This window comes from Ascidiella aspersa, chromosome 7 (genome assembly GCF_963924565.1).
Source record: "Ascidiella aspersa chromosome 7, kaAscAspe10.2, whole genome shotgun sequence".
In the NCBI taxonomy this organism is placed as follows: Eukaryota; Metazoa; Chordata; class Ascidiacea; order Phlebobranchia; family Ascidiidae; genus Ascidiella; species Ascidiella aspersa.
Genome location: NC_139453.1, coordinates 2,753,907 through 2,765,217, shown reverse-complemented (window position 1 = coordinate 2,765,217; position 11,311 = coordinate 2,753,907). Strand labels below are relative to the sequence as shown.

The following is an 11,311-nucleotide window of genomic DNA, read 5'->3' as shown; positions in this document are numbered from 1 at the left end:
TGACAAAATGGCTTCTACAGCTTGTTATCACACTCAGAAAATCTTTCACGAGAAATTTGTTTGGCAAGGTGGCTGTGGTATGTTTTGGGGTAAGCTTCTAGTTATTGGTCCAGAAAGTGCATTAAACTAGCATGCATTTACCAAGTGAAAGGGTTTACCATAATGAAGTTAGATATATTGGTCAATTTTTACTAATAATGTTGTTTATAATTTTCTGAAGTTAGTGAGAATTTTGTGTAAACTTCTAGAAAATACTTGTTTGGTAATATTAAACCTGCTATGCATTCTCTTCCTGGGTTAACAATTTATGGAACTAAAGAAACTGGTACTGGAATACAATTTAAGCAGATGCTGCTTTCCAAGTGATCTAACAGGTAAAAGTTTATTTTCTACCTCTAGTTCTCCCTGATTATATTAGTTTGTGAAATGCAGTTTTTTTAAGTTATGGGATTCTTTAACGGTGTTTGATTTAGTTGAAATAAATAATAATCTATAATTCAAAAAATACACTTGTTTAGTTGCTATACTGTTTTATTTGTAGCAAATAATCATTATCTTATAAAAATTATTTATACCGTTTTTATAGGTTTGGAATCAAAACAGACAAATCTGGAAATATAATTTCTACAAGGGAAGATTCAAACAAGCCTGCATTAAAAAACTCTTTAAATCATGTTCTTGGTGCCATATACTACGGTTCACACCTAACAAAAAGTCAACAGTTTTGCTTGTTTTATTAAACTTCATAATATGCATTTATTTTTTGTATGATACTAAGTGAAACAAAATTATACAGTTGTTTTAAACGCTGCGAATTAAATTGATGCTTTGCAAACCTGAAGTACACAAAAAACCACAAGTAAAAAACATTCTACTAAATTTCATATTAAAATCAGTACAATATTATTCTAGTGATTTGACTACTATTTGAAGAATGATAAGATTCATTGTAGTTGTGACTTGTTTGTAACATTGGAAACTGACAAACTTCTTTCATTGTCCTGGCGTTGTTCGACAAATATACGGTTTCTTTGTCAAGATGTAAGATTTCAGTTCTGTAGCTAAAATATTCTTCGGAATTCAGCAAGTGCCTGATTTTTCAGCCAAATGCACAAGCTTGCATGATAGTGTCTGCTCTAGGGCTCCAGGCTATATTTATTCAATTTTGGTAAAACCACACGAGGTCACTTGTAAGAAGGGTTATAATAAGATAACATTTACAAAATTACACCCATTTCAAAACAGTACAAATAGTTAGTTGTTTTAAAAGGATGTGGATCACTCGAATATTTTCCTAAGATGTGAGGTATCTTGTATGAAAAGGTGTTAAATTAATGTTGAGTACAAAAGAAATATCTGGTGAAAAATTTAAGTTAATTCACAGGCAATACAATGTCCTTTAGAATACTATACAGAAGATATATTTTCGAATTAAAAATGACTGTTAAAAAGTGTGAATGAACTTGCAAAATGCAAAGGTTAAAAAACAGCAGTACCACAAAAAACTACAATATTCCCTCATAAAAATGCTTATTTCAGCTTTGTTCGCAACTAGCTGGCCTTAAATATTCTAATTACATTTTATTTATAATTTAAAGTTGACGCAAATGCTTCCTGGTTTTAACCGAAACCCTATTTTAAGTACAAAATTAAACTTGTAACAGTACATGTTTAACAACTTCTCGCTACCAGCATTTGACGAAATTGCGAATAAAAACTGATTATAGGTATTAATTAAAGTTAACTTTAAACGAATAATTAGCTTCATAATAGATTCTACAAAAACAAAGCGCGAAAACACGTAATTGAAAACCACGGATTACCATTGTAAAAGATAGGCGCTCGCAACTGTTCATCTGACTCACGCAACGCCTCTAGTGGTGGAAACCATCCCATTGTTTTAACGCTGTGGTAGGATTCTAGACCAAAATCGTATCACAACGAAGCGAGCAAAAATTAAAATATTCAAAGAAGAATCTTACCACAATTTTGTCTGGGGGTGAAATTGCTCTTTGGGTAAGGGTGAGCGCAAAGAGTTTTTATTCCATGAGTTGAAACTGTGACGTCATTTCGCATATATCCTGTTTTATATTACTTCGACCTGGTCACGGTTGAATGTACGACAATAAAACACAAGGTCATCTTGGTCGTCAGTTTACAAGGTTGCGAGTGACAACGAATTTCGTGCAATTTTGAAAGAAAAGGGGGCAAATTTACAACAATTAATAAAAAATCTTTAAAGAAGATACATTTATTGGCGAAAAGTACTGTTTATTTATTGTTTGATACTAGAAAAATGTGTATTGAGTTATAGCCTAGGTTACTTTATGTGTCAAAACTTCTTTCTTTTATTTAACTAAAAACATGTTTTTTTTTCACTGAAGGGTAGTAAAAACAGATATTTCCAATTATAAACACGGCAAGAATGTGCTGTCTTCCGAATTGCGACAATAGATCGCCAGATGTAAGTCTGTTCCATGATCCATCTAAAAGGGTATGATAGCCTAAATCAATTTTACACATAACAATGTATTGGGTAATTTTTGGCTTTTCCTAAATAATAATTTGATTGTTTAAAGGTATGCAAAAGTAATTTACTTAAATGGGCGGATGATTTGGAAAAGATCATATTGGGATGCAGGCAAGATAAGTAAATTGTTCAATTATATTTGCGAGATGTTGTAAAAATATGTGACAGACATTTCCATGCAACGGATATTGTATTTCGTAAGTTTGACATTATATTAGGACTTTAATTTGTTTTTCATTTTGATTTTTTGCGTTCTTAATTTAAAGTATTTATTTCATTAGGAGGAAGTAGAAAATAATTACGTGTTGGAGCATTGCCCACATTATTTATGCCAAAAACAGTAGTCAAAAGCATGCGACCACCCCCAAAAGAGCGCAATTTGTTATGTGTAAAAGATGTGTACAAAAGCTTCACCTCTTTGAGGAAAGTAAATGCCCCGAAAGGTTGGACAAAATTTGTCAAAGAAAAATACATTTCGTTTTTTTGTTATAATGATTATGATCAAGCCAAATTTCGAGTTGATATTGCTGAAGACTTTAAAGTAAATGCTTCATATTACGGTTGGGGAGCACCAAGTGAATGTTACATTCGCTCATTTGATGTAAAGAAGTGCACCGTTTTCAAAACACTTTAAAAAATTGAATCGTCTAATATTTGCTGTGGCACAAGTCTAAACAATCCCCAGGCAGTGTCACATTATTTAACCAAATCAGCTGACCTACAGACCCAGTGTTTGATCCCTGATGTCAAAACATTAACAACCAGGTTTGAATATTGTGTAGTTAAAATTTAATATGTTATTGTTAAAATTTAATATGTTATTATAAAATTGGTTCCAAATTTGGATCCTTGAATTGCTCAATATTTTTAGTTCACTAAAAAAAACAGTTACAAAGAAAAAGTTAGAAACAAACCCCTAGGAATAAAAACTCTTTGGTGAGCGTTTTGGTGGGTGTTTTTTTATTATATTTATTCTCCCATATTTATTTCTTGTTGCAATTTTTATTGCACAATTCATTTCGTTACTGTAAAAAAACTGGTAGGATTCTAGACCAGCGCCCAATTTTTTCTCAAGAAACTATTTTAATTCCAATTTATGTAAATAGTTTATTGTGGAAATTCCTCACAGGCTTCAAGTTGACTACCTAATCAAAAATGTGTTTTGGGCCTGTAAAATAGTTCCTGAATAAACGCTGTTGTACCAATAGTATGTATCAGTAGACTATATCCTAATGCTACTCTTTATGATAGAAATACTCAAATCTTCCCAATTGTATTTATAAACCACATTGAATAATTATGTCACAAATGTGCTGTCTGCCAAACAGTGACAATAGAGCACCTCTTGTGTCTCTATTTCATGTCCCTTGCAAAAAGTTTTGTAAAAATGATCAAGTTGAATGGGCTACTAACCTGGAAAAGATTATATTAGGATTTCGGAACGACTGCCATATGTTGGGTTTATATAAACGAGATGCTGTAAGGATTTGTTCTAGTCACTTCCATTCATCTGATATGATATCAAGTAAGCAAGTTTTTTTTTCGGTAGTTTCGGTAGCACAACTTGCGTATTTTATGTGTTTTAACAGAATCAAAAGCTTACATGAGGAAGTCCAGAATTACCTTAGAAAAGAAAATGAATTAGTTACCGTTGAAGAAGACTTGTCAAATGATTTCAAAATAATAATGGATAAAGGTAAAGGTGTAAAAAGTTGCAATGAAATTACATTCCTATTAAACACTTCGTTTTGCACTAGTTTAGAAAAGCTATTGTTTAAATTGTTGTATATGTAGGTAAGACAGGAAGATTAAGCAGTGAGTTATATCTTTTAACACTATAGTGTATTTTAAATATACAATATTGATTTAGCATACTGTGCACCAGTTAAGTGTGCGATGCTTTTAAAACCTTCCAAACATTTAGTAATTTTATTAGCTCGCAAAAACAATGAACTCGATGAATTTCATCAAATTTTTTGGAATGAACAAATCAAACTGCCAGATAGGAAGTTGAAAGGAGAGCGTTATCATCCTGAAATTATTAAGTAAGTATGAATTTTTTGCATATTTTTATTTAAATAACTTCTGTAGTAATCTGTAGCCATATATTTATGGATTCTATTTAAGCCTTGCAATTAAAAGCAAGTCCGCTTGTGAGGAACTGAGGCAATCTGGCTTACTTTGTTTGCGAAGTTCTCGTCTTTTAAATGATTACAGGTACCATATTAAATTATATATTTTTAGTTTAAGAAAAATATGTAAATATTTTATAAACAAAAGCGAAGGTGGTCTACAATCCTAACCCAGATGTCTCTTTGAATGACTAAAAAGGTGAAAGTTGTTAACGTAAAATCCTGGAAGGGTGAAAGTTTTAACTTTAAACGCCAAAATCCTTTAAAGGATAGAGGCTTTAACGTCAAAATCAAGAAAGGGTAATAGTTTAAACGTCAAAATTGTAAAAGGGTAGGCATTTCAACTAACATCAAACTCTTTGGAGAAATAGATGAAAAAACGTCAAAATTCTGGAAGGTTAAGGGTTCATCCCCAGGGTTTAAGTTTTTAACGGCTAAAATGCGACCCCGAAAAAACACTTTGACTAAGATATATGAACGTCGAAAACATGAAAAGGAGCTACGTCAAAACTCTTGGAAGCGCAAAGGTTTTAACATCAAAAACCTGGAAGCGTAAGGGTCTTACGATTTGTTCGCTTTGAGCTTAAAACAGTTGAGTGAAGAGAAATTAGTTCGCCAAAGCTTCGCTGTTTTACTTATGCCTATAGTATTTGGGTCGCAACCACAAAAAAGGTTTAGAAACACTGTTGATCACAAGAACAACTGTACATTTAACCCAGGGGCTCTGAAACTTTGAAACGCGGACTCATGGGGGTACGTGGACCAATTTTCGAGATCTAAGCACGCCGAGGTAAAATCGTAGTGTACATTAAAAATAATAGAATAACATTTTTTTAAAAGAAAAATTTAGTTACGAAAAATTATTTCTTAGTTTCACATTTGCTGAGCCGAATACGCAACCAATTATTTTTAGTGGACTGCTTTAAAAAAGTTTAAGAACTCCGGTTCTTTACCGAACAGCAACGCAATTAATATGACCGAATCCTAAAAAGTCTCTTTCTAATAATACCACCGACTTGAAAATCTAAACCAAAGTATGATGGACACAATAACTCAGAGGTGGCAGTGGGGAACATATGTACCCGGGCACCAATGTTCAGGGGCGCCGAAATGAGGCTTACAAATGCCAAAATGAGGCTGCTTCTTCTTTAAATACAATGTTCTATTAAAATTTGAATTGTTTTGCCGTATGAAGTAAGGTGTATTAAGTTAACGTAATGGAAAATGTGATTAAACATGAAGGAGGGGGCGCCAATTATAAAGTGTGCACCCGGGCGCAAAATACCCTAGTTACCAATCTGCTTATGGAGTTGGAGAATAGAAAACCAGGGATAAAAAACAAGAATGCATAGAGTTACTTTCTTAAGACGAGGTTTTTGGGTAAACGAAATGCGTAAGATGAGGTTAGTGAGCCTACTTCCCGCATTTCCTTAACGTAATGCTGGTCCATATGCTATTGCTCATTGCTAAATTTGCAAGAATTCAATAAATTCATTTGGACACTTTTTGAAACTATTGATTGCGTGGGCTCCAGAAAACGATTGGTGTTGAAAGTCTGTAAAAACACTTTTACATTTGTAAAAAAAGTGCGTTTAGCGGATACAGTGGTGGCAATCAGGTATAACTTAGTTTCTTTAACGTTTTTATTGGATCGAACGAATTTCGTAAGAAGATCCTCGGCATGATTTTAATCAGGGCTTTCCAAAATGTTCTCTCTGCAAGTAATTTTACTCGAAAAGACTTAAGTCTTGACTTAAGGCCACCAGCATCGGCCGAACTCGTTGCGCGCTTTGTCGCCACCCGGCGGCACCGCCATAAGAAATCACCTGGAAAAAAGCGGTCACTTGAAGCGTGAGTGAGCGCACGAGGTGCTCGTATCGCGTGACCCGATCAATCGGCGGCCGCCAAAGTTTTTCAAGTTCTTAAACGGACCGCGTGGTCCAAGCATTGACTTGGGTCATTGCAACATTGGTTTAGTGTCTTTAACACTCGTCAAATAATGCTTAACAATCGCATAACCTGTTCTTATTAAAGTTAGGTGATTGGGAGTGTTTGCCCAGACAAATCTCATTTGTATTTTTAAGTGTTTTAAACAAAAGCAATGAATAAGTCACAAACTTTCTAAATCTGTAAGTTTAAAAGCAACTTCATTATAAACGCAGTCTTACTAAGGTTGTTTTGTCAGTTGATGTTTCACATTAGAGGTATTATTAAAATGTTTAGAGTAAGCTATTATTAATATGTGTATAATGGCTCATTCAGAGCTGCTACTCCACTAGTTGGCGCTCTGGCGCAAAACTTGGACAACTAGATTTATTTGAGAGTTAATTTAAATTTGATTAGCAATAAAATTAGCCGCATTTTGCTCCAAAATTTCAACAAGCCACTAGAATTTGCCTGGTGCCACCTCATAATGTTCCGGCAAAATATTTATCTTAGTTAGAGCGGACTTGGCGCTTTTGCAGCGAAATCACCTAAAACGTTTGCCAAAAGCGCAAAAAAAGTAAATGTGTTTATTTTCTTTTAACAGTTTGGTCGGTGCTACTGGGGACATACAGCAACAATATGACACAGACGTTCTATATGTGTATATTTTCTTTTATGGCAAACAATTGCAATATGGATTGTCGGAGTCCACATAGTGCTATTCTTTGGACACATAGAAAGGGTGAAAATACTGCACGGTGACGTTAGCTGGAAATATACCTTAGAAATGTCAAAACCTAAGAAAAAAACAAAGAATGAAAACAAATTGTATCTTGATGGCTAAGGTGATAGCAACAGTCCGGTCTGGTTTAACGTATAATGGCTTATTTATAAATATACTGATTTCCAAAAGGGTCAATCGTACAGCAGTCAACAACATAGTGTACGGTTACCGCTGGTGTGTTTCCTATTGATCCTTGAACGAAAAAAATTGAGGCAAATATCAAGGTTTAAATACATGCCTGAATACTAGGGCGTCTGATACTTGACATTTTATTACGATACCCGATATTTTTGACACAAAGTATCGCGATACGATACCAAATGACGTCATTACTATGCTTAAATATGCAAAACATTGACTACAATTACTTTACATCAGATTTTAGCTATAAAACCTAATATTTTACTTTACAAACTTTTGTTGTCGGACAGGCAACATTTGACATTTTTTAGCGACACGCGACATGAATCGAATGTCACGCGACACTTGTATGACGTAACGCGACAGACAATATTAGCGAGAATGTGCCGACCTAGTGTAAATGTGTAAAAAAAGTGGCAAAATGGTGAAGGGAGGGTGGTTTTGTGTCGCTAGAGTCTGGAGAGAAAAAAGAACTTGCCAGAATATATTCGGTCGATCTTCAAGTATTCAGCATAACAATTGACAGCTGGAGTAATATCACAACGTTTTTTATGATTCTAAGTAAAACCAGGATTTGTAGGGAAACAAACTTGTTGTAGGTTTTTCAGATATTATTTTCGTTTACTGAAAGTAGAAATATATAATTATGCAGTTAATAATAACTTAATCGTTACTACCAACAAAAACCCATTACTACTTTATATATAAATGCTTGAATCGATTAAAATATGTTTAGTGTAAAATCGATAAAACAGATGTATTGCGAAAATGAAGTCGGACATTACAACGAGTCTTTAACCATTTCTTGCATATGTAGGCACGTTCTGCAGTAAAAAATTAAAAAACTAAATACGATTTGTACTAATATAAGCATGTATACCAGGTTCAAGTAATAAAATGAGAGTAAAGTTTTGACGGTCACAAATGCAGTACTTTACACAAATACGCTCTTAGCTTCATTATGTATTATCACGTCGATTGTTGTTTGGTAGACATTTGTTTGGTAATAATTGTATTTGGAAGTTTGCCATTTCATAATGTTAAGTGAGTTTAGAGTGCAATTTACTCTGTTCAAGGTATTACTTAATATGAGCTTTCACATATTCTAACATGAGTATTTAGTGCATGAAAATAGTTTGTGCTGTAGTCAAGTCTTACTGAGGGTCGCACGACATAAACTAAGAAACGAAAATACGTGGCAAGCAAGGTGAGCGCGAAATTTGTTGGTTATATTCGCAATTCTCCGGATTTTCTTGCAACAGTTTATTACATAAAATTCATATGTTTTTTTTTCATTTGCCGGCGGCGCACCGGTTAAAAAGCAGTGAATTACGTTGTTGATATGAATATTAACGTTTTAGCAACATTCATAAATACGAAGTGATAAAGTTGAATGGAAGCCCGCATACATGTTAATGTTTTCGCCGCCGAATATGCAACGATATTTGAAAAATATTGCATTTTGAATTTTAGGCGCCAAAAAATGAGTTTGAATGTTGCAATAAGAGTTGCTTTTTTATATGTTTTGGTTGACTGTACATTTTGTTTAAAGGCGATTATGTTGATTTTTCTACTGGATAATGATTGTGATCAGCTTTTATATTACATTTGCACGACATCGCTATTTGTTGTGTTGTTTTATTTTTGTAAAACTCATCAAGGAATGGCAGACACTAGCAACTGAATTAGAAGAGCGTGAAAACTGAACGTTTATTTCCAGTTAATCACATTATTTCGAACATTATTTCAAAGTATTTTCTGTTTTTTAGTCGCTCGCTATTATTCGGTATGGAATCGAAAACGCGTGAAAGTTGTTAATTACAAACTGCCAGCACAATACCCACGGTGTGTGGCAAGCTATTTGGCTTCAGTAAAGACATTTAAATATTGTTTGCTAGTGCGATTCGTTTATAAAAAATCACTGCATTACTAAATTGTTTTATTGGAAGTCTTGTTTATATACTACAAATTATTTTCTGCTGTAGTGTTGGGTTGAACGGTGTGGACATCAACGAACCAATTTGGCCTGTTGTCTTACCATTGTCTAAATAACTTCTTATTTTTGCCTTATTGATCGCATATGGCACAATATTTTCCAACCACGTTTTGTGGTTGACTTGCTGTATGTCTACCTTATTTGGTTAGTTGGATGGGTCAAATATAGGATGCAGAGTCGGAGCCAGACTCGCCGGAGTCGGCCAATTTGGGCGAAGTGTTTATCATTGTTTCGCTTAGAGCGGACCCTGACAAGCAATTTAATCCGGCCCGCGGCCTTTTTGTACTAAAATACATATAAGCAAAACAAGGGCGAGTTTTCACATGATTGGTTGTGCGGTATCGTAATCAATCTTTACAGAGATGGATCTAGTCAAGCAAAACTTAGATTTTTAGCTTGTTTCAAATAGTAAAATGAAAATTGCTTGTCAGGGTCTGCTCTAATAGTAAAATGAAAATTGTTTTGTCGTCTTTCTTTCTCGTAAGTTCTAAGCAATTTTGGCATCTATACAAACAAAACGCTTCCTCGGCATAATGGTGATCTATCCAACAAAAGTTTAAGAAACTTATCCTAACATTTATATACTTTTTGCACTTCGGTCAAATGTATGCCGTTTATCGACTTTGCTATATGCAGGGTTACCATCTGCTCAGACCAAAAAAAAAACAGGCTATCCAAAAACTAAAGACCAGGAGCAGATCGAGGATTCCGATGGTGAAATCCAAGCTATCAGGAATAATGTCATAAAATAAAAACTTAAAAAGTCCTATTTTTGTATGCGCAAAACGTAACTTAATCGCGCGAAGCGCGAAAAAAAATGCGTTGTATGCCTAAACCTAAAATGTCAGTCCTTACGTAAAGCCGAAAGTTAACTTGTTTACTAAAGGCAAACTACTACACTTATTTATAGCTTACATTACAATGTACTTTTAGAAAAAACAATCGTAGCACATTGTTATTATATGTAATATAATGCATTGTTGCTGTAATATGGGCCAAAGAACTTGGTAAATATAAATCTATCACTCCCCGTCGCAGCAAAGAGTTTTGAAAAAAAAAACTCTTGGTCAAAATGGAATTGATTAAAAACACTTTAAAAAACTAAAATAAGACTATTTTCTTAAAATAAGAAATAAGCACACAACTCTAAAATAAGCACGTTTCTTAGAAATAAGCACATTAGTGTTTTGTAAGACACTGCACCCAAAAATAAGCACAAATCTTAGAAATAAGCACGGTATGGTAACCCTGGTTATATGCCAATTGTACCTAAAGTAACACGTCGGAAATTTATAGCCTCAAAAGCAAAAAAAAGTTTTTTTCTGCGGAATTACGTATTGTACCCTTGGCTTTAGGGTCAATTGACGCCAATAAATTAAGCAATGTACATTTTTATCTGCTCGATCCACTTATGTCTAAATTAAAGTTTACACAAATAGCCTATAGTCGCAATTCATCTTTCTTTCGAATTAGACTTAAAATGCGCGTTTGCGCACCACTCCCAACGTAAAGTGTGTTAGCTTATTTGTGTTATAGTGTTGAAGTATGACGTCATGTTGGGTTTATTCGAGATCTTATTTTTGACCCGGCCCTCCACAACATTTTTATTTTCTGATGCGGCCAGCGGTAAAAAAAATAAATGCTCAACCGTGGCGTGGAGTTTAGTTACGTAAGAGGAAGTAGACTTTTTACTTAAAATTCGGTAATTGCGTGACGACTCTGCCCTTGACTCTTTTCACAAACGAACTCGACTGACAGGAATTTATCGAGGAAAGCAAACCCATAGAACAAATTAAAAGAAT

General features: G+C 34.1%; 1 long non-coding RNA gene across 1 annotated transcript; it reads left to right on the top strand.

The window, feature by feature from the left end:
* The first annotated feature begins 223 nt into the window (after nucleotides 1–223).
* Nucleotides 224–811, top strand: LOC146137273 (uncharacterized). The gene is made up of 2 exons (XR_014501426.1): nucleotides 224–374; nucleotides 587–811. It is a non-coding gene; the product is annotated as an uncharacterized LOC146137273 (long non-coding RNA).
* The last annotated feature ends 10,500 nt before the right edge of the window (nucleotides 812–11,311 follow it).